This window comes from Nicotiana tabacum, chromosome 2 (genome assembly GCF_000715075.1).
Source record: "Nicotiana tabacum cultivar K326 chromosome 2, ASM71507v2, whole genome shotgun sequence".
NCBI classification, from domain to species: domain Eukaryota; kingdom Viridiplantae; phylum Streptophyta; class Magnoliopsida; order Solanales; family Solanaceae; genus Nicotiana; species Nicotiana tabacum.
In genome coordinates this window covers 58,382,689-58,408,126 of record NC_134081.1, presented here as the reverse complement: position 1 = coordinate 58,408,126, position 25,438 = coordinate 58,382,689, and the positions used below count along the sequence as shown (strand labels likewise).

At 36.7% G+C, this 25,438-nt stretch overlaps 1 long non-coding RNA gene across 1 annotated transcript; it reads left to right on the top strand.

Annotated features, from left to right (window-relative positions):
- Positions 1–13,871: 13,871 nt before the first annotated feature.
- Positions 13,872–17,603, top strand: LOC107785124 (uncharacterized). The gene is made up of 2 exons (XR_012700308.1): positions 13,872–14,123; positions 17,043–17,603. It is a non-coding gene; the product is annotated as an uncharacterized LOC107785124 (long non-coding RNA).
- The last annotated feature ends 7,835 nt before the right edge of the window (positions 17,604–25,438 follow it).

Sequence of the window (25,438 nt, the reverse complement as noted above, 5' to 3'; positions counted from 1 at the left end):
GTATTCGTTGCGCGAATGAATATAGTTGAACACAGGTTATATTCATTGTGTGTCTGAATACAAGTGATACATATTGGTAAAATTAAACATTAGCTATAATAGATAATTAGAAAAACTATAATTACTAGGCTCTAAACTGTAGTACTTAATAAAATTTCTCAAATTAAAATTGGTTGATCGATCGAAACTAATTGCATTCACTAGCCAAAAAGTATAAAAAAAATATGTATATTATATGTATATGATACACACATATACATGGCTATTATTTTTTAGAGCAACTAAAATATATATATTTCTTTAGAAAAATTGGGGATGAAAGATAGAAATAGGATATTTTGTTGCCACTATTTTTTGATCCCGGTAAGAAAAATCCTAGGTAAATAGCCTTAGTTAGATTTAATGAATATTAGTTGGAAAAAAATATCCTCCCATCCCAATAACATTAATTTGAGTGAATTTTCTTGAAGAAACAGAATTTCACCATTATTGGGATAGAAGCTTTTCAATAACAAACAATTAAGTTCTATGAGTTATTGAAGTTTGATAAAACATTACCGTTAGAATTTGCTGGGGTTGTGATTAGGAATCGGTGGTTAAAATTTTAGTACATTTTGTAAGAATTGACAAAGCTAGATTGAAATTTATCAGCAAAAACATGATGAACATTGAAGAATATTATTGCTATGTTCGTCGAGTATTATCGGTCCGCAAGTTATGCTGCAAAGGAAATACTTTACACTAACTCACATTATCTAGCTTATGAGATACTGTGCAACTCCTGCCTCATAAACTAAAAATAACTAAGGGACACTGAAGCCACAACTTATTTTCTATAACCAATATTTTATATTCCCTTGTTGTGTCTAACTTATGAGATAGTCTACAACTCCTATCTCAAAGGAGAAATTTAGATCAAAGATTTTGAAGATACAACTTATTCCCCATTAATAACACTTTATGCTATCTTATTGTGTCTAACTTATGAGATACTCTATAACTTCTGTCTTATAGAGCTTCTAAGAAAATTAGGACGAAAAAAATAGAGAAAACAAAAAGTGTATAGCCCGAAAATATAAAAGGATACAATGGTCATTTATCATAGGTAAAAAACACACTAATAAATCAACACATTCATTACTTGGGCAAAAAATTAAATAGTGGATCCATGGAAGGTTTACTAGTGCCATTTCCTAAGAAATTAGGGCAAGTGCATAGATAGCCTATTGGAGGATCGTATTTAAAGAAGAACCAAAGTTTATAAATTTATTTAAGATTAGCCCTTCAGAATCAACTTCAAAATAGCAAAATGAAGTTAAAAATAACGTGCTTGACGTTAATCTTGACATTCCTCAACTTTAAATCTATATGTTTGAAGTTTGAAAATTCGGACCTGTAATTTTTTCAACTCTAGTCTTGCGAGTCTGAATTTGATTTTGAGATGGTTAAACTTTATAAACTCAACTATTCTTTACATGTGGCCCCTAAATACGGTTGTTTTTGCACTTATCGAATAGCGATGTTAAGTCAACTACGAGCTATCATATGGATTGCCCTCTGCTTTTACTTGAAGACTGGTGTTGCCGCAAGTAAGTTGATGTCAGTTATTTGAATTATTATTATCCAAATTATTTTATTTTAATTCGTCTTGATCCAATATAATAAATATTTTTATTAATAAAAGTTCTCTATATTGTTTACTGATGATATTGAAAAGGGTTGGGGCCCCTTTATTTTTTCTCTTTATTGAAGATGATTTTGGTACGTATTGTTGCATCATTAAAAGAGTATTATTGGACTTCTATTGTAATGACCTGACCGGTCGTTTTGAGAATTTGTATTAAGTTCGATGGTTCGGGGGCATGAGTATCTTCGTATGATGTATTATGGCTCGCGTGAATCGTCGGTTTTGGTTTTCGGGTGATTAAGAATTGACTTGGAAGAATGATTTTTTATTTTAGAAGCTTTAAGTTGGACGAATTAACTAAGTTTGACTTTTGTGTATCTGATCCCAGATCAGAATTTTGATGGTTCTGTTAGGTCTGGATTGTGATTTTAGACTTGGGAGTATGCCTGGATTTGCATTTGGATGTTTCTAGAAGTTTTCAGCACTATTTGGCGAAAATTGGCGATTAAAAGATTTGAAAAGTTCATAAGTTTGACCGGGAGTTGACTTTGATGATATCAGATTCGGATTATTATTTAGGGAGTTAGAATAGATTCGTTATGTCATTTGGAATGTACGTGTAAAATTTAAGTTCATTCCGACAGTGTGTGGTACCCTAGCTCAAATCAGGCAATGCATCACGAAAGTAGCAATTAGCAGGTACAATAAGGAGATTAACCTCTATGTAACCTCAAACATGGCTCAAATAGCTTACAACAGGGTTACAAATATATGAATCATCACATCATAAAACTTAGCAATCAATCCAAGCTATATCATAGCCTAAATACTACCCAGATCATGGAAAATACCCTTGCACACACATGCGCTCAATCCACACATGTGCGCCATCCATAACACGTACCTATAATAAATAACTCAAGAAACTAGTGCCTCAATCAAGTTTAGGTAAGATACGTACCTCAAACAAGCCAAAACAATACTCTAAAATGCCACTCCACACGAATCAACCTCTGAACAACTCGAAACTAGCCAAAAGAAACTCAAACACATCAAATAGTGCCATAGGAAACAAACTCTAACGATAAAGCTCGAATCTTTAATCAAGTACTCAAAGTCAACTAAAATGGCAACATGGGCCCGCACTCTAGAACCCAACAAAATGCATAAATTCCAACAACCCATTTGAATACAAGTCCAACCATATTAGTTTCACTCAAATCCGACTATGAATCGATGTTTAAATATCAAATATTCACTTTACAAAAATTTTGGCAAAAACTCTCACTGTCTCTTTTAGATTCATCAATCAAATGCCAAAATCAAAGATGGAATTATGTGAAAATAATCAGATCCAAGTCAAACATACTTAACCCAATCCAAATCATGAAAATCTCCTCCAAAATCCCCCCAAACCGAGTTCTCAAACTCAAAATGTAATAAAATAAGCTCAAACTCCGAAATTAACAACTTATATGACTACCCAGTAGTACCCTACGCAATTGTGGTTATAACCACGCGATCATGATGCACAAAGTGAACACTTCTACAGGAAATGCTTTGAGAACGCGGCCTGAAGCATGCGAACATGATGGTCAACTGGCTCAAGCTCCGCGAATGCGGATGAACAGTCGCGAACGCGACCTATGCTAATCTCTAACCCTCAACGCAGCGCGAACGCGAAGAACATCAAATATTAACCCTCCGCGAACGTGCTCCACCTCTCGCGAATGTGACGAATAAATCACCAGCAACTCCTAGAACACTAAGCGATCACAGTCCTCTTCTCGCAATCGCGCAAAAACACTCCCAGCACCCGAAAATTAGAGACAATAGCAGTGCGAACATGAGAGAAAATGGTCCGAAACCACCCTGAAACTCACTCGAGCACCTCAGAATTTTGTCCAAACATACCAAAAAGTTTCAAATATAACATGGACCTGCTCGAGGCCTCAAATCTCATAAAATAATATCAGAACCATGAATCACACTTCAATGCAAGCTTAATAAACTATTTCAAATTTTAAAATTTCAAACATACGCCAAACTCGTCTAAATAACTCGTATCACCTCAAATTTTACACACAAGTTTAAAATGATATAATGAACCTATTCCAACTCTCGGAATAAGAATCCGAATCCGATAACATCGAAGTAAACTCCCGGTCAAATCTATGAACTCTCCAAACCTTCAAATTGCCAAATTTCACCAAATAGTACCAAAATCTTCTAGAAATATTCAAATCCAAATTCAGGCATACGATCAAGTCCAAAATACCATCCGGATCTAACGGTACCATAAAAATTCTGATCTGAGGTCAAATACACAAAAATCAAATTTAGTCAACTCTTCTAACTTAAAGCTTCCTAGTTGAGAATTATTCTTGCAAATCAATCCTGAACCACCCGAAAAACCAAAATCGATGATACACACAATTCTAATACACCATATAAAGCTACTCATGATCTCAAACAACCAAAATAAATGCAAATTCTCAAAATGATCAGCCGGGTCGTTACATCTTTAAAGGCAAGAAACATGCTAGGAGGAAACAACACAGATTCACCAATGGGTTTATATTTTTCCTTTACTATTTCTTGTTTATTTATGAAATTTTATTATTACTATAAACACCACATTTATGAGTGGCTAAGTACTTTAATTATGGGATTGTGATTGACATGATTATTGATGATTGTTGATTACTGCTTTGTTAATATGAATTATCATTATTAGTGGTTTCTTTAATTCCATATTTAACTTGTGAATTGTGTGGCCACTAATTTATCTACTATTTATGCTATGCTTGGGGAAAATCGTATTTAGATTAGAGTAAAATTAAAGCGTGCTTATTTTTAAACTTGTGTCTCGGAAAAATAATTCGTAGTTAGGATAGGGATATACCTAACGGTCTTGCTCAGTTAAATATTGTATTATATTTGTTCATGATAGATTCAATATCATAGGGATATATAATTAATATATTATAAATATGAAGATAGTGTTGTCGGATCATGCTAGTCATATAAATGATCTGGTCAAATATCAACCATAAATAATTCGAATTAACGGGTGTTATTATGAAATCAATAGGATTTATAAGCTGACCACAACCTTAGAATCCTTATCTCAATTGGTTAAGACAAAATTATAAACACTTACATTCTTGTTAGTCTAGTTACTTAGTTACTGAGTTTAAAAAGTATTAGTTAATTCACATTCACCAATCTTTGATAACCTTGAACTGATAATAAATTCTTATTGTTTAGGTGGTAATTTATCTAAGTGTCTATGGATTCGATATTGGACTTTCGAGTTACTTTACTATTTATGGACCGCATATACTTGTGTGTGCTTTGGAAACCAAATAATGTTTTGGGGTTGTTGCCGGAGACTTAGTTATTGAATGCTTATTTGAGTTAAGAATATATTCATTTTTTCTCAAGTTTCTAATTTTATGTTTTACCTAATTCATCTCAAATACTTGTGGAGCAAATATCAAGAAAGAAGGATAGAGATAAAGATAATTTTAAACCCTTCGACAATGAACTTGAGAGAAATTTATACATGAATAAGAAAGCAACAAAGCAACTAAAGCAGTTGAAGACGCAGCAAAAGCAGCTTTATGTCACGCCCCAAACTCGGGGAGCGCGACCGGTGCTCAACCGAGTGAATCCGTCCAAGCAAGCATGCCAGATACTTTCTACCCCAAACTCACTCATGGGAAAAGAGGTGACATATATTCATTAATTAGACAATAGGGAGATCATGAATACAATACCAAAACCTTTCTAATTAATTACTTCACTTTAAGTCTCAAAATACACACCTTTTTATAGTCTAAAGTGGAACAAGAGATCAAAACACAACATAATATGTTTGACTTTTCTAGCACTCATGTACAACCCACATAGTATCTATGGAGCCTCTAAGACATACAAAAGAGAGTTATGATAGTGCCGGCAACAAGGCCCCGGCTATACTTCAAAATGTGATAACAAAATGTATAAAAGATACATGACCCCGGAATGAGGTGGGGCTCACCAAGTCTGCTAGGAGGAAGGTGTACTACTATCGCTGATCAACACTGCCTGCTATGGAACCACCTGCATCCATTTAAAGATGCAGCGCCCCCAGCAAAATGGATGTTAGTACTGTCGAATAGTACTAGTATGTAAAGCTAAACACCATCTCAATAGAATGAATAATAATACAAGGGAAAAATAGTCATGAGTTCAATAAGGCTTCAAACAATACTAAAACATCAAATAAGGATCACATAAGTTTTCAAAACAATTTCCATGTTATTAGGTTGGGTGAACTTTAGTGCCGATATACCATAATTCACAATACCACCGTATTCTTACACGGAGTCCGATCACGACCCGATCGGCTAGGTCATCTCATTCGAGACATCAACCATAACTACAATTTCAATTATCATTTTCAGCACAGTCACCACCATGTGTGCGGCATGGTGTCCGATCACGGCCCGATCGGCTAGGCTATCTCACCCAAAACATTACCTTTTTAGTCAATCATCTCACATCATACTTCGTTCATATTCTATCGATTCATTGGCACTAGCGATCACAATTAAAAAGTCATTCTTGGCACTTGGCCGTATTTCATAGTTCTAGTTCCCTTTTCCATATTCAAATATCATTATCATTATCAACAACAATAGGGCTTCCCATTCAAGATATTAAATTCACATATGAGCATTTTGGAAAATCTTAGGCACATGGAGGCTTTTCATACAATTTGGCATAACAATCTTTATTTCGATCTTGACATGAAGTATTAACATTTCTAACACATATTCTACATTTTGAACACATCCTCAAATGACAAGATGACATGATGAAGCATTTAGAATAAGTATTGAACATACATCCTTCAACACAACCACATTAAGAATAGCCAATTCAATAATGATCAAGGACTTACTCCAATTACATGAATACCGTGGGATTCGATTCTAAGAAGAAGGGGGTTTAGACAACATACCTCAATTGAGCTTCCTTAAACTTTATAATGTTCCGGAATTCTTAGCAACTTCGATCTATTTTAGAAATATAACAAGTTAGACTAAAATTAAGAAGATTACCATGATTCTAGCTCATTTGAGCACATTATCAAACACTAGGTGAGCATTAATATTTTAAGGCCCTTTTTGTGTATGATTCCACCATTTCCCAACCCATTCTCTACCATTTTTAGCTCACAACATTCCCACATACTTCAAGGATACATGCATGCAAGACAACAACCCCCACGCCTAAGAATTGTCTTTCTAATTATACCCCCTTTTAGAAGCTTTTCGAAATTAAGAGCTAGGGCATATATTCTTACCTTTAGGATGAAGACCTAGGGTGCTTCTCTTGATAATCTTCAAAGGTATATGCAAGAATTGAAGAGTAACTTGATGAAGATCACTTTCTCCCTCTAGGACTCTCTCTCTCACTCTAAAGTATCAGGTTTTGCTAAAAAATGGCCCTTTACATCTATTTTAACAAAGTAGGGCCGGGTTTTAAAAACCCAAAATGTAGCTTCAAAATAGGTTCTGCATGCGACCGCATAATGGTTATGTGGTCCGCGAAATGATCGCGAAATCGGGGTGCCAAAAATGGAAAGGAACTGATCAGGTCTGAGGTCACTATACGGCCCGCAGATCTGTTCTACAGTCGCATAATGTACCGCAGACCGGTTCTGCGGTCACATAGTGCACCGTAGAACCTCCCTCCAAAGAATCCCAAAGCAGGATATGCGACAAGAGTGCGACCCGCGAAATGGTTATGCGGTCGCATAATGGGACGCAAAAATAACATTAAAAATGGCCCAAAAGACTGCTCCACTCTGCGGCCATTCTGCGGTCCGTAGAGTGGTTATGCGGTCACAGAATGAGCCACAGAAATGCCTATGCCTACTCGGGCATCACGGAACCCCGATTTTTAGGAAAATATTTACGGGGCCTTACACTTTAGAGGCAGCCCAAGCAGTGAAACATGTTGAGGAGATCCAGAACACTAAAGCAACCATTAATCTCTCACAATCGGTAGCAATGACATAGAATGCAAATCAAGCAATAATTGAGGATGCAAGACCTAGCCTTACACATAAGACACAGGCTATCGTCAAGCCTTCCATTATGGAAAATTTTGAGCTAAAGTAGAAGATGGTTCAGCTAGTGCAATTTCAACAGCAGTATGTTGGTCTACCTCATGAAGAACTTCCTTCAAATATTAGACACCAATAACTTCTCAGATATTTTACCGGATTACATCAGGTTGACCTTGTTTCTTTCTCACTACTAGGGGAAAAAAGGTATGGTTACATAAAGAGACGACAAATTAAATCAGAAACTGGGACGACTTAACCAGGAAGTTTTTGATCAATTTCTGCCCATCTCAGAAGACAAAATCACTAAGGAGCCAGATTCTTGAGTTTCTATAGAGAGAATGTGAGTCCCTTCGCCAAGCTTGGGAAAGGTATAATAAGTTGCTATGGGATTGTCCATATCATTGTCAAACAGATGAAATATTGGGGCACACTTTCGTCAATGGGTGTTAGATGAAACTTTATATATGTATTTTGACTTTGTGGAGGTATATGCATGGTAAATACTTATGGCAATATCCTAAACTTGTTGAACAACTTCACTACCACTGATCAGAATTGGCAAAGAGGCGGACAACCAAGTAAAATAGTTAAGCAGAAGTCAGTAGGTATGACTGACATTAGTGTCCTCATACTTATGAGAGTTAATATGGAAAAGATTGCAAATCGGGTGCATAAGTTGACTATGGCACATGCGCTATCGATGCAGCATGTGCAACAGATATCAACTTATCGCAAAATATGTGAAAACGGTCATACAAGTGACCAATATCCTTTGAAACCTTAGTCTATATACTATGTGGGATTACAAACAAGGGCCCAATGAATTAGAATGACCAATAGAGGAACCGAACAATCCAAATTGGAGGAATTATCTTAACTTCTCATAGAATGAAAATCAAAATAAACGGACCCCAAGGAAACTATAAACAAATATAGAAACCATCACAATAACCTGAAGAGAATGTAACTGACTTATTGAAAATGTTGTTGGTCCACAATCAAACAAGGTAAGAAAATCAGTAGTTGAGGATAGATTTCCGAAACATAAGCAAGTTGGGAAAATTGCAAGTAACCATGCAACTAGGATTGCTGGAGCCCTTCCCAGGAATACTGATAAAAACCCTCAAGTTAATGCAGTAACTCTAACGAATGGGAGAGAGTTGGTAAAAGCACCAAAAGAGAAGATGAAACAGTCATAGGTAGAAGAACAAAAAGTAATATGTAGAGGTGACAGAAAAATAATGCAAAGCTTGAGCAATTAGTCAAAAGGGGTCCACTATCCTTCCCTCAGAGGCTGAAAAAGAAGAATGAAGATCATATGTTTAACAGGTTTCTTGATATTTTAAAACATGTACATCTGAACATTCCATTGGTGGACATGTTTCGTGATGTTCCAAAATATGCTGATTACATCAAGGACATTGTAGCACATACGAGAAGTTTGACTGAGTTTGAAAATGCTGTGCTCACCGAAAAGTGCACCTCTAGGATTTAAAGAAAGCTTCTACAAAGGCTTAAGGGTCTGGGAAACTTCACCATCCCTGTGTGAATTAGTAAAGTTGATGTGAGTAGAGCTCTATATTATTTATGTGCAAGTATATATCTGATGCCCTTATCAGTGTTCTAGTAACTAGGCTTAGGAGCTCCACGACCTAGTACATTCATTCTATAGTTAGATGATAGATCTTTGACATATCCTAAAGGAGTAATTCAGGATGTGTTATTGTAGATTGGTTAGTTAATATTCTTAGCAGATTTTATCATCTTGGACTATGAGGTTGACAAGCAAGTGCCTGTTATTTTGGGATGTCCTCTCTTAGCTACTGGTGATGCAATTATCAAAGTTTGAGAGTAAAGGATGATTATTATGATGGATAACAAAGAGTCGGCCTTTAATGTCTATCGGACTATTCAATTGCCACATCATTATGAGGATATTGCCATGATCTTTGTAGTGGCAGTATACGAACCAGTATTAGGTCCAAGTGCCATATAAAGATAATGCATTGGAAAAGGCACTTATGTTGTTCAACATGATAGAACTTGAGGAGTAGGCTAGGGGTATGATGCACATTCTAGACGTATTATGAGAATACATTAGAGACGAACCCTACGTTAGGTACTTAGATAGGCTGAGTGGACCGCCACCTAAGCCTTCTATCAAGGAGCCTCTAAAAGTGGATCTCAAACCATTACCTCCTTATCTTCATTATGCATATTTAGATAGTTATAACACTTTACTTATGATTGTTTCTTCTGATTTATGTGAGTTGTAGAAAGAGAAGCGATTTAGAGTTCTATGAGAGCATAAACATGCCATTGGATGGACGATGTCTGATATAAAGGGTACTAGCTCTTCTTTATGCATGCACAAGATCCTTAAGGTGAAAGAACACAAGCTTAGCATGGAATATCAGCGCCGCCTAAATCCAATCATAAAAGAGGTGATAAGAAAATAGATGATTAAGTGTCTTGATACAGGTATGGTATTTCCTATCTCAGTTAGTAAGTGGGTAAGTGCAATCTAATATGTACCTAAAAAGGAAGGTATAACTGTAGTAGTGAATGAGCATAATGAGTTGTTACCAACTAATAAGATAATTGGTTGGCGAATTTACATAGATTACACGTAGTTGAATAATGCTACAAGGAAAAATTACTTCCCAATCCCTTTTATTGATCAAATGTTAGACAGGTTAGCCGGACATGAATACTACTATTTTCTTTAAGGATACTCATAGTATAATCAGATTGTTATTGCCTCGGAGGACTAAGAAAAAATTGCCTTTACATGCCTTTATGATAATTATGCATTTAAGAGAATGTTATTCATGTTACATAATGCACCTATGACTTTTTAAAGATGTATGATGAAAATTTTTACTAATATGGTGGAATGTTTTATTGAGATCTTTATGGGTGATTTCTCTATTTTTTGTGCCTCTTTTGATGAATGCTTAATTAATCTTGGTAAATTACTCGCTAGGTATGAGGATATGAATCTGGTGCTAAACTAGGAAAATTATCATTTCATAGTGCGTGAAGATATAGTGCTAAGACACAAGTTGTCCACAAATGGGCTAGAAGTTGACAAGTCTAAGGTGAAAATAATTGAAAAGTTGCCTTCACTGGTTTCTGTGAAAGAAGTTTGTAATTTTTTGGGACATGTAGGTTTCTACCATCAATTCATAAAGGATTTTTCTAAAATTTCATCTCTTTTGTGCAGGTTGCTTGAGAAGGATGTGCCTTTCAAGTTTGATGATATTTGTCTGAAAGCATTCGAGGAGTTGAAGCAGAAGTTAGTGAGTGCATCGATTATAGTGGGTCTAAACTAGAACGAGCTATTTGAGCTAATGTGTGACGTACGGGATAGTGCAATTAGAGTGGTTCTGGGTCAGAGGATGAGCAAATTATTCCACTCCATTTACTACACAAGCAAAACCCTCACTCCTGCTAAGGTAAACTATATTATAATTGAAAAGGAGTTGCTAGCAGTTGTTTGGGTGCTTGACAAGTTTCGGGACTACCTCGTAGGAATAAAAGTTATGGTCTGCACAGACCATTCATCTATCAGGTATTTATTTGATAAGAAAGATGATAAAGTGAGGCTAGTTCGTTGGGTGTTTCTATTCTAGGAATTTTACTTGGAGATGCGAGATCGTGAAGGAATATAAAATTAAGTTGTTGATCACTTGTCCAGATTAGAAACTTGGGATCATGTTGCTAAAGAAGGTGTGATTAGGGAAACCTTTCTCGATGAGCAATTGTTGGCCATTAGTAGAGAGGAAACACGTGGTACATAAATTATTGAACAACATTGCAAGTAGGGTATTTCCAATCAGATCTTGAACTGCATGCGAAGAGGAAGTTCTTACATGATGTGAGGCTCTACGTATGGGATGAGCTATACTTATTCAAGCAGTGTACCGATCAGTTGGTGAGATGCAAGATATCTTGCATGACTTTCATGCATCACCCTATAGTGTGATTCATATGGTGAGAAAACTATAACATATATGCTTTAATCGAGTTTCTATTGGCCTAAGCCATTCAAGGATGCACATAATTTTATGAAAAAATGTGATAGATGCCAAAGAACTGAAACAATCACAAGAAGGCAAGAGATGCTACTACAAGGTATTCTCGAGATAGAGATTTTTGATGTGTGGGGACTTAACTTCATAGGGCTGTTCCCATACTCCAATAGATAAAAAAACATCTTGATAGCAGTCGACTATCTATCTAAGTTAGAGATGGCAATGGGGCGGGGCGGGGCGATTGCGGTACGGGTTTAGATTCAATTCGCAAAACTTCAACCCGCACCGTATAGCAATTTTTTTTTTCTTTTCAACCAGCTCCAACCCGCCCCGCGTGAACCCGCCCCACCTAACAAAAAAACTTTCGGTTTCTTCTATAAGTTCTCTGTTTCGTTTGAACTTTTGAGTTCTGTGCAACTTTAATTTAGTGAAGTTTAATTATTTAAGTTAATTACAAAATTTTCTCATCTGTTTATTGCTCGTTGAACTGATATTTTAGCTATGCTAATTATATATTACTATTATTTAGTCTTAATAAAAATGTATACTTCTAGATTTAACTACTAGATTGACTTTGTTTCTTCATATTGTTCTTTTATTTAACGGTAACAACTTTATTTCAAAACAGAAAAAGGGAAAAAAACTTGAATGAGAAAAGGAAAAAAAAAGAGGAAATGAAAAGTAGATTTTTCTAATTAATATAATAACCATAGGCTTGTAAAATATTAAACATCCAAAATCTCATTTTAAAGAAAAGTATAAGAAGCAATGCTCCCAACAGTCTGTATATTCGGTGGCAAATTTGCTTGAAATTGAAGAACCCGTCTCACATGATTTTCAACCCGCAACCGCTTTTAGTTTTTTAAAAAATATTCTAACCCGCCCCGCACCACACCCGCCCCGCATGATCTCAAATCTGCCCCTCCCGCATGACCTCAAACCCGTCTCTCCCCGCAATCGCACCGCCCCATTGCCATCCCTAGTTTAAGTGGATAAAGGCTTTTTCTCATCCTCTAAATGATGTAAAAGTTATGTGAACTTCGTGAGAAAGAATATTTTTTTCAAGATTGAGACCCACGGGTATTAATAAGTGATGGAGGTACTCATTTTTCGTAACAAGCTATTGGATAATCTCTTAGCTAAATATGAGGTGAAGTATAAGTTTACTACTGCCTATCATCCTCAGACTAGTGGCCAAGTCAAGGTGTCAAATAGAGAGATAAAGAAACTTCTTGAGAAAATAGTGAGGGTAGGTAGAAAGGGTTGGGCTCTAATGGCATACCGAATTACTTATAAGACTCCTATAGAGCCTCCCAAACAAGTTGGTCTATGGGAAGGTATGCCACTTGCAAGTGGAACTTAAACACAAGGATTATCGGTCCATCAAAAAGTTGAACTTGGATCAAGAGTTAGCGGGTGAGAAAAGATTGTCGCAACTGAATGAGCTTGATGAGTTTAGGTTGTATGCTTATGAAAACACTAAGCTATATGGGAAAATATCAAAAGATGAAACTACAAGTATATTCAACATCATGAGTTTGAGCCCGAGCAATTTGTTCTTTTGTTCAATTCAAGGTTGAAATTATTTTCGAGTAAGCTTAAATTGTGTTGCTCAGGTCCATTTGAGGTGGTTAGAGTCACTCCTCATGGTACAATTGAGTCGCGCACTCATGATGGAGAAAGGTTATTTTTGGTGAACGGCAAAGAGTGCACTATGGTGGTAGTGACTTTGACTATCAAATATCAAAGGTCCTATTCGAAAACGATTAAGCAAGTATTATGCATCGTGATGCAATATTAAATTAAGCACTGCATGGGAGGCAATCCAATGATTGTAGTGTAAATCGTCGTGTCGTGATACTAAATTGAATGCTTATTGGGAGGCAAACTAATTTTCTTGTTTGTCTTTTTTTTTTTCATTTATTTTGATTTTAGGTTATTTGACGTGTTCTTGAGTGATGCATGGATAAAAGATTGCAAAAATGTAAGGTTCAGGATGAATGAATTGAGAAAGTGGCCACAATTGGTCAAAAATACAAAACATGGAAAATAAGCGGTTGAGCCATCGTTTGGGGCCCTCGCATCGCACGAGACCTAGCAAGAAAGGTCCCAGAGAAAAAACACAAAACAATATATTAGGGCCGATCGCGTCAGACATCGCACAAAAAATTATCCGCCTCGTCCAAGGGCCTCGCATCGCACGAGACCTAGCGAGAAACGTCCCAGAGAAAAAACTCAAAACAGTAAATTAGGGCCGATCGCGTGAGACATTGCACAAAAACTTTTCCGCCTCATCCAAGGGCCTCGTGTCTCGGGAGGTCTTGTACACGCCCAAGTGAGTTTTACTAAAACTGTAAACCCCCCCCCCCCCCCCTCACTTAGACCAAACGTCGAGCTTACAGTAGCTTCTCCCCTCCCCCCTCCCCCCACATACCCCATTATCAACCCTTCCCCCTCCTCTCCTTCTCATGCCAAAACAAGGTAATTCTGTCCCTCTCTCCTCTTTCCGTCCTTGTTTCTTTGCTGCTATGCTTCTCTTAGATTATCCATAGTTCCCTTATTTTTCTAGTTTATGTAGTTAGATTAGTTGGTTAAAACGTTGAGCATAAGATTGGGTTTGTTTGATTTGGTTGTTGAACAAGTGAGGGGGAAAATAAAGTTTCAACCAATCACTCACAATTGGGATGGTATTCACGAATTAAAGGTATTGAAATAATGAGAAGAATTCTATGCACGTAAGGTGCTCGATAAAATACCTAAATGAAATTTTCAATAGATTTGGCAAAGTTTGAGTAGCAACCAGACTTTTAATGGACTTGTTAGCATTCCTTAAGTGTGGAGTGGCCATTTGGGAACACTTGAACTTAAATTGCACTTGTTCTGGACAAGTTTTAACCGACTTAGACACGACTCGCGCATCACCTCGGCCTATTTGAACTTCAATTGTATGATATGGTTTTAAATGAATGTTATTGTGTTAAGGTAGTCACTTGTGCCTCGTCTTCTCACTTACGCTCATGATCTAAGTGTGGGGTGCGTCACGTAGTACTTTAACTCATTAAGTTAAGATCAAATTATCATGAATTCGGTGTTCTTCGCTGGTACAATGGTTGTTTCTAAGATACCTAGTTGCACACCTAGAATGGGAGGAGATGGTAAACCTTAACCAAAGAAGCCATCTAATAATAAGGATGCGCAGAAACATGCAAACAAAGAAAAGCTAACTAAGTTGAGGTATGAAAGCACACATGGAGGAACTTCTAAGGTGGGTACTGAGGCCATCGTACTGAGTATTGAACCACCCATGCAACCACAACAAAAGGCAAAGACACAAACGTCTAGGACAAGAGAGGTTCCATTCTAAACTAAAAAGAAATCTTCAAAGCCATCTCCTGCTAACAAGCAAAAGAAGTCCGAGGTAAAAGGCAAAGGAAAGGTAAAGTAGGTGTTTGTGACACATCTGATGCTAAGGTAAGATTTTACAGCCCGAGGGAGATGAGAGCCAATTGCTCTGGTTGATAAGTGGATACGGGATAAGAAATTTATGTGAGAGCTTGCTTGGAGGATACATTATAGCATATCAAAGGAGCAAGTGCTTCCCCAATTGCTAGAAAGTCCCCTAAATCTAGAGGCTACAAAAGATGCATGTGTCAACAAAGTGGCTGAAATAGAAGAAAGAGAATGGTTATGCTTTGCCCAAAGACCAAAGATCAAGGCTAACTTGACTGTTCAAAGATATTTGTATGCTAATTGGGAATGAACTCAGGGTGACATTATGAAGCTTCGCAGAGTGGACATTGATATTTATTCAAAGCAATAAATAGGTATTACAGGGCAACAAATCAGGTTATGATAGATTATTGGAGGAAGGAGACATGACCGAACTTAACTCATATGCTTCCAACTCAGTGCGAAGATCCAAGTATTGCTAGTTGGAGCAAGAGAAATGGTTTAGAAAAGGCTTTCATGAATATGGAGGTGCCAACTTGGCTCAATTGGATATGCAACAGATGAATACCAATAAGTCAGATCATTGTGATATAGAAGCCAGTATTTTTCATCCATGCTTTTATGACATCGGTCTATGTAAGCATTGGAGAGATATAGAGGAGTTAGATAGCTAAGACATGTAAGAACATGCAATAGGGACACTACTTTGTACACACCTGCCTGCATTATTGGAGAGTACAAGTTGTACGAGAAGGGAGATGTGATACTTGATGGAAAAAAGAAGCCATTTCATGACATATTCTATGTCCAGTACCTAAATGAATATAACCTCCAGAAGAAAGGCCATGGGGAGCAGATCACTACCATGGAGAGTGAGCTCAGGTAGTTAAGAGTAGATTTGGAGGTACGTGATCATACATTGATGACTGCAGCAAAGGTCCGGGACCAGAGGATCAGTCCTAGTTTGATTACATGATAGTCGTCCTTAAGAAGACGTTACTGACAATGTCTGTTGGGGTGTGGACTGATCTAGAGGAGGTGCAAAAGATGGAGTCTATTGCTACTGATAACACTCTTGTTAATGAGTCTGGAAATGATTATTGCTACTGAGGAGCCTATTGAGGCAAGAGTTGAGGTTGTGGCGACTGGAGATCCTCATATGGGGGAGGGTGAGCTGATAAAGGCCGTTGATACACCTAGCGTCGGGCTTAAGGATCCATCAACATAGAGGTCCGAGGTTCGAGGTTGATCCCCTCCTCACCACAGTTGTCTTGAGGAACTTTCTAATACCTACTCTACTTTTAAGCTTTATTTGTTATTTTTATGATAACGTGCAACTGAGGACAATACACAACTTACGTGTGGGGTAGGGATGTCAGACTTTTTGTGATTGGCATGTACTTTAACTAATATTCTTGATTTATGTGTTTCTTGTTTCTTGATATATATATGATGATTATGACTTGAGTCTACTGTAATTGTATAACGCATTAGTGTAGTATTTTTCTTAGATTTATCTCGGATTTTCTTTGAATCACGGTTGTTTACCGAGGATGCCAATTTTTTTAACCTGGTTATTGTAGCTATTAATTTAAGTTTTTGCGGGTTTGACATTAGACTTTTAAATTACTTTACTAGTTGTGGACCATGTATACTTCCGTATACTTTGTGAACCAATACCAATTGTATTGCATAAAATCGAGTGAACAAGATTGCATTGCTATTGGAGATATTATTGTTACACTGAGTTTTAATGATGACTTTCTCAATAATAGAAATACTCATCTCATTCAAATCTATACAGGAAAATAGAAAGGAAAGAAATGCAAGTGATGCAAATGGTCCGTCTAGATTCAAGAAATCAAAACAAGAGGAAAAGCAAACTAATGCACAAGATCCGAGACCATAAGACATTCGAAGGAGCATCAATCAAACAACTTAGTAGATGGAAGATGGATTTACTAGCGGAAAATGATCGAGTGATCAACTCTCAATCAACTAACTATCCGAAAATCCATCCTGAAGATATGGCAAACACAAGAAAGGAAACAGAGTTTGGCATATGAATTCAGTCCACATCTATTGACTGGATTCATAGGCATCCCTTGGGTCAAATCTCTTAGAAAATATCTTGTCTCAATCAATGGATATTTTTCAATCTCGCTTGAAAACAATAAAGATTTTGGTGACCGAGATAACTCAAGACCTGCCTATATGAAGAACTCAGAAAATCAGAGAACACACGAAGCTTCAATATACAAGCTTTCTACATCTTTCTAGTTTTTAGTTAAAATATTGTATTCTTGAGTTTGCTAGTGTCACAAAAGATAGAAAGAAATAGAAAACAGCCAAGAGGTTGCGTCAAGAACTTGGGAAACGTTTAATTGTACATCGTTTGTGGTGAACGAAAGAAACCATAACTGTTATAACACATTATCTTTGAAGAACTAAGAGAACCCTTGTGACCCAAGGGAACTGGATGAAGGTACCACACCGGTACACGAACCAGTATAATATTCAGTGCCTTCTTTATTTCTTTTTACATAAATATTCGTTACTGCTATTTTGCTCTAACCTATTGCCTGTAGGGAAAAGAGTCGACTAATATTAAATTAGTCACCTAAGTTTTTTTTGGACACAATTCACCCCTCCCCTATTGTATTTCAATTGGTATAAGAGAAAGGTCTAACAACAATACAATTTTCTTAACCACAAATGAGTAAAAGATCATTGGATCTAACACAGTTATCAGAGCACTCTTTCAAAAAGGAACCTCTCAAACAAGAGGACCCTACTTTAATGCATTTCTCACATTAGAAAGTGTGTATGGAAACATATGCAAAATCATATGACATTAATGTCTGGCGCATGATAAAAAAGGAGATCTCTCTTTTCCATCAGCAAAAATGGACAAAACCACTGAAAGCCATGTATCATATGATCCCATTGATTTAGATGACTACACTGATGAATATGCTGCCATTGTTCAGGTAAATGCTAAAGTAAAAAATCTCCTCTCTAATGCCATAAGTGGAGAAGATTATGAGAAAATATCAAGATGTGAAACTGCAAAATTATATGGAACAAACTTGAAGTCACTTATGAAGGGACAAACAAAGTCAAGGAAACCAGGATAAATCTTATGATTCATGATTATGAATTATTTCAAATGAAAGAGGGAGAATCTATTGAAGAGATGTTCTCTCGATTCAGTAAAATTGTTGGAGATTTAAAATCATTTGGGAGACTACTGAAAAGCCGAGAATAAGGCAGGAAAATTCTAAGGAGTCTACCTATTGTGTGGCAACCTTAGGTCATTACCTTAGAATGTCAAAGATATCGACAAAATCTCCTATGACAAACTATGTGGAGACCTTGTAGCCTTTGAAAAGACTCATTTAAACAGGCGTGTACAAGAAAAGAAAAAGGAAGAAGAGTGTGGCATTCAAAGCCACTGTAGTGGAATCTGAAAATGAAAAAGAAAGAAAGAGGAGGAGGAGGAGCAGAGGAAGATGAAAACATAGTAATATTATCAAGGGTGGTATCAAACATGATGAGAAGAACCAAATACGGGAAAAAGGTCAAGCAGTTTGTTAGAAAAGGAAGACCGTCAAGTGAAAATGAAACAAATGATGGAAGATACTATGAGTGTTGGAAATATGTTCATATACAAGTTGATATTCCTAGATCTAAGGAAGAAAATCAACAAAAGTTTTCAGAAGAAGAAATCCTTTGGCACATGGAGCGATGAAGAAGAATCTGACGGTGAAGAAATAACCAACATGTGTTTCTTGGCACTAGGTGAATGCGATAACAATAAATCAGACAATGAGGAAAATGCAAATCTATGTCTGATGGCAATCGGAGAAAACAGTAAGGGAATTCTTTGTCATATATGCAATGAACTTCAAGAATTTATTGATTTATCTCTCATTGATATTGAAAAAGTTCTTTATGTACTCCAAAAGATTCAAAGAGAAAAAAGGAATGGGAACTAAAACTAGAACTTTGTAAAATTAAAAAAGACATATTTTAAAAAGAAGTCTATGAACTCCAGCTACAGTTAAATGGATTAAGAAAATCAACCAGTCAAATAAGTCACTAATCACATAGGTTCCAAAAAGAAACTTCTTGCTGGATCCCATGAAGGATCTGAACAAAGCTTTCCTGCATGTTTTTATTATGGTAAATCCGGTCATATTTCTAATCGCTGCAGGTTTAGAAACAAAAAAGAGTGGGTTTCGCGACTCAAAACAACCTCTGAGGGTACCACATCTAAAGCTAACCAAAAGGACCCAAGAAAGTTTGTGTACTTAGGAGAAAGTGATTTGCTTGTGTTGTAGGAACACCGCAAGAAAATTAGAAAAGGAAAGTGATATCTTGACAGTGCATCTTCCAGGCACATAACATGTGACAAACAACTTTTCAAATATGTCACAAAACTAGTGGAGGATCGGTCACTTTTGGAGACAATTCCAAAGGAAATCTCATTGGAGTTGGTAAAATTCTGTTGAGCTCATCATGCGATGTAGATGACGTATACCTTGTGGATGAACTAGGGTAAAATTTGCTTAGCATCAGTCAGCTATGTGACAATGACTATGAGGTACACTTTAAAAAGACTGGCTGGTCTAAAAAAACAAAGGGAGCCCGGTGTACTAAGCTCCCGCTATGCACGGGGTACGGGAAAGGGCCGGACCATAAGGGTCTATAGTATGTAGCCTTACCTGCATTTCTATAAGAGACTATTTCCACGGCTTGAATCTGTTACCTTCTAGTTACATGGCAGCAACTTTAAAAAGATTGGCTGGTCTATTATAAATAAATCAGGTAATTTAATTATTTCTGGAAATACAGACAAAAATGTTTACACTCTTAGCAAAATAGACAATCTTGAAAATCATATTTGCTTAGAATCCATGATTGATGATCCTTGGTTATGAAACAGGAAATTAGGTCATGCTAGCATGCATTCCATTGAAAAATTTTCAAACCAAAATTTGGTCATCGGTCTTCCAAAACTAAATTTTTCAAAAGATCATATTTGTGATGCATGTCAACTCGGTAAATAGACCACATCTTCTTTTAAAACAAAATACATGGTTTCCACTTCAAAACCTTTGCAACTACTGCATATGGACCTTTTTAGGCCTACCAGGACATCTAGCATAAATGGCAAGAAGTATGCTTTTGTTATAGTTAATGATTACTCTCGCTTCACCTAGGTTATTTTCTTAAGTCACAAGGATGAGGAATCAAAAAGTTTTGAAGTTTTTTGCAAGAAAGTCCATTGTGAAAGAGGTTACTACATCTCTAATATAAGAAGCGATCATGCATGGGGATTTGAAAGCAATGCCTTTGAAGCCTTCTGCAATGAGCATTGAATCACACACAAGTTTTCATCCCCAAGATCTCCTCAACAAAATAGAGTAGTTGAAATGAAGAGTAGAACTTTTCAAGACATGGCCATAACATGATTGTAGAAAGTTCATTACCACATTACTTCTGGGTAGAAGTAGTAAGTATAGTCTCCCACATTATTAACAGATGCATGATCAGACCCATCTTGAGGAAGACTCCTTATGAACTTTGGAAAGGCAAAAAGCCAAATGTAAGCTATTTTCATCCATTTTGATGCAAATATTTTGTTCATAACAATGGCAAGGACAAATTGGTAAGTTAAACCCAAGAAGTGACGAAGGTATATTTCTTGGATACTTCCTCTCCAGTTGAGCTTATTGAATTTACAATAAGCATACTCTTGTCGTAGAAGAATCTATTCATGTAGTATTCATTGATACTAACCCTCGTTTTGAGATTGTTAAAACAATAGTAGAAGAAGAAGAAGAAGAAGAAGAAGAAATTACAGGTATTCCAAACACACTTCAAGTCACTAAAAATGACATTGAAAACTCAACACAGTAGAAAACTTAGTCAACTACTAAGGAACCTGCAAAAGAAACCTCTTCCACTCCTGAACTAATCCATGAAAGAGTTGAAATTGATGTTGAAATGGTTCCTAACGAATGGAAAGGTGAGCATGTATACCCCGAGAAGTTTATGATTGGAAAATCATCAAGAAGGCATTAGTACCATAAGATCTTAGAAGTTGAACTCTCATGTGGCTCTCATATCCCAACTTGAGCCAAAGAAAGTGCATGAAGCACTCAAGGATGACCACTAGTTAAAGCTATAAAAGAAAAGCTTGAACAATTTGAGAAAACAAAGTGTGGAATTTGGTTCCAAAACCATCTGGTGCATCAATTGTAGGAACAAAGTAGGTATTCAGAAATGAACTAAACGATTCAGGACAAGTAGTACGTAACAAGGCAAGATTGGTCGCGCAAGGATACTCACAATAGGAAGAAATCGACTAAGATAAAACTTTTTGTCACGACCCGAAATCCCAACCACTTGGTCGTGTTGCTAGAAAAGCCAACACTAGTTAAACACTTAATCAATTTTAATAGTTTAAAAGTAAATGATTAAGAATATAAGTCTGAAATACTCGTAACATAATAATATAAATCAACACTGTCTAGTCTACACCAAGAAACTGGTGTCATAGGTACATGAACTGCTAAAAGTACTACAAACAAGGTCTGAAGTAAAATGCAACTGTTTGAACGAAATAAACAGTATTAAAGATAAGAAGGTGACTTCAGGGTCCGCGAACGCCATGCAGTTCTACTTCAAGTCTCCGGATAATGACAATTTGAGCAAGTCTCCACTAAACACCACTGGGACAAACACCAAAATCTGCACAAGAAGTATACAAGTGTAGTATCAGTACAACCGATCTCATGTACTCCGTAAGTGTCGAGCCTAACCTCGACGAAATAATAATGAGGCTATAGCAAGGAACTCACTATAAACATGTACGAATTTAAGTAAAACAATAACAGAATAGAAAATCAACGATTAACATGAAAACCGAAATATGAAATACATAAGAGAGGGCCCCAGAATATCATCTACACCCGAATTCACAGCACAATAGGGATAAGGAACCAACAACCAAGAACAACCATAATATATATCTTCTCCGTTGCAGCGCGCAACTTGATCCACACATTTATATATACTAGTACTATTGCAGGGTACAATCCGATCCCACGTACATTATCAATATTTATTGTGACGTGCAATCGTATCCCAAATACAATATCAATATCCATTGCAGCGTGCAATCCGATCCCAAATACAATATCAATATCCGTTGTGACGTACAATCCGATCCCACATACAATATCAATATCTGTTGTGACGTGCAACCCGATCCCAAATACAATATACAATATCAATATCCATTACAGCGTGCAACCTGATCCCAAATACAATATCAATATCCGTTGTGGCGTAGAACTCGATCCCAAATATAACATTAATACCATTACAGTGTGCAACCCGATCCCAAACATCATATCAATATCTGTTGCAACGTGTAGCCCGACCCTCTATATCTATAGTAATACTACAAACAACTATGACGTAACTTAAAACATACGAGAAAGGAACCAAAACAAGTAAATACTCTAAGGCAAATCAATTGTCACGACCCAAAATCCCAACCCGTCGTGATGGCACCTAACACACCAGCTAGGCAAGCCGAAATATGATAACAAAGGAAACAGAATAACAAAATTCATAGAAATAGCATAAACTTGAGGTCTTAATACAATAACACTGCCAATACAAAGTAAATCTCCCTAGAAAATGGTAAGTACAGAGTCATGAACTACTATAACAGGATACAAGCCTAAAACTGAGCAATAAATACACTGTCTGAACTATAACAACAGTATGAAAGGAAAAGACAAGTCAACCTGCAACCAAGGATGCAACTCTGCCTCGCCTCTAGCAGATAGTCTGAAAAATAACCTATTGCTGATAACTGGTCCCCACACCTGAATATGCACAATTGAGTGCAGAGTGTAGTATGAGTACAACCGATCCAATGTACTCAATAATTATCGTAAATAAACACAGCAAGGTAAGAGAAGCACAAATTATTAATGATACTAGCCATCACATGTGTAGTTTATCCTTTAAACTGATACAAAACAATATTGAAGTCAAATCATCAAGTTTAGTAGGAAAACATCCATGTGTGTATGTGCCCTATTTCTCAAATACTTTGTTCATACAACATCTTGGCTTATAGAGGTGATACGCAGTTAAATCAGATAAATGATCAAGGAAATTGCAAGTAAAGATGAAATGCAAAATCCAACAAAATACTAGCCAAATTCCCACACTTTTCCATATCTGTTCCAAACCACTATCAGTATTTCCAATATCCGTATGTACACCATCAAGAGAGAAACGTGAGAGGGTGACCCTAGGGGGATAGATCCATATCCACATACAAGCACGGCCAATTCAATATGCTGCCATCCCGGCATGATCACAAGCTCAATATCATAACTCGCCCCGGCGTGGTCGCAGGCATAACATACAATCCACCTGGTGTGGTCATAGGAATAACAATACAATCCGCTCGGCGTGTCATAGGTATAACAACATAATCCGCCGGCGTGGTCACAGGCATAACAACACAATCCGCCCAGTGTGGTCACGGACATCCAATCCAATCACATCATACAGGAGCAATAAAACAAATATACATGTATGAAATGAGTGAAGAACAAATCTCATGCTCCTGGACAAGCATAAACGACATGCTAAAGTAAAGGCATGTGCAAGTGTACTATCATAGCTCAAATCGGCAATTTTCATCAAAGAATAACATTAATCAGTTCGTTCAGGGATTAAGGCCCTATGTGGCCTCAAACATGGCCCAAATAGTTCACAACAATGTCACAAATGCGCGAAGTATCATAGTTTAAGGTTTGACAGTCAAATTCTAGTCTCATGAAATCCTAAGCACAACACGAATCATGAATAAATAACCCCGGTGTCCACACATGGGTTCATCCCCATGTATGTGCACACCCAATAGCAAGTAGCTATCACAATAATTTAGGCAATTAGTGCCTCAACCGAGTTTAAATATGATACTTGCCTCAAACAAATCAAATCACTTTGGTAGCAAGCCCTTCCCACGCGAATCAATCTCCGGAAGGCTTGAATCTAGCAAAAAATAACGTAATACTATCAATATAAGCTATAGGAATTGATCCCAAATGATAAAGCTACGATCTTTAACCAAAGTCAAAAAGTCAACCCAAAAGTTAACCCCGGGCTCACATCTCGGAATCTGACAAAATTTATAAAATCCAAACACCCAATAAAGAAGATGTCTTTGTCCAAAACAATATTTTTATTCACATGGAAAGAAAAAAGTTTAAAATTCATTATGTCAAGAGTATCTTTGGGTTGATTTGACCGAGAAAATTGGTATTAGAAGAAGGTTGTAGTAATGTATTGCCATATATATGTTATAAAAATAGAGCTTATTGCTGTTGTTGAGGCTTGCAACGAATTACTATTGATGAAGAGATTTTTTTGGGGAGCTAAGATTTGCCTAAGGGGAAGATGTATGCTCTATTGTGATAGTCGAAGTAAATTTATTCAAGGTGCAATTAATTTTGACAAGAACTTTACACTTCATTGTAGGCCTAAACATATTAATGTGAGATACCATTGGATTACAGATGTGGTGGATTCAAAAGTGATTGAATATTAGAAGATTCACACAGATGACAATGGTTTTGACATGTTGACTATGCCTCTGCCGCTTGAAGCATGTGATTCGATCATCAACATGGCGGTTCATCCACATATTCGAGAGGGAAACATTGTTGAGTTTTGCCCTTCCTATGTGTCTAAAAGATTGTTTTGGATCTATGGCCCATTAGTGTTTTAAATTGTAGGCCTAACTTTAGGTCTGTTCTTGAGAGATATTTGAAAAGATCAGCCGTTTTGAGAGAAAAGAGTGCAGTCAAATAGTTTCCTCTCTTGCGGCAGAATTTTCATGCAATCCACTTGGTTGTAATTGCGTTTCTCAATTCATTCATCGTTGGATCAAGTAAAGAGTGTAGAAAAATAGTTTCTTCTCTTGCTGCAGAATTTCCATGCAATCAACTTGCCTGTAATTGCATTTCTCGATTCATTCACTATTAGATCAAGCTGACATATTCACTGGGAGTATCTTAGATCAAGTTGTTGATTTTTTCCCATTCTTCACTTAAGAGTATTTGCTAATTTTGAGCAGTCGATTGTATTTGGAGATCCGTT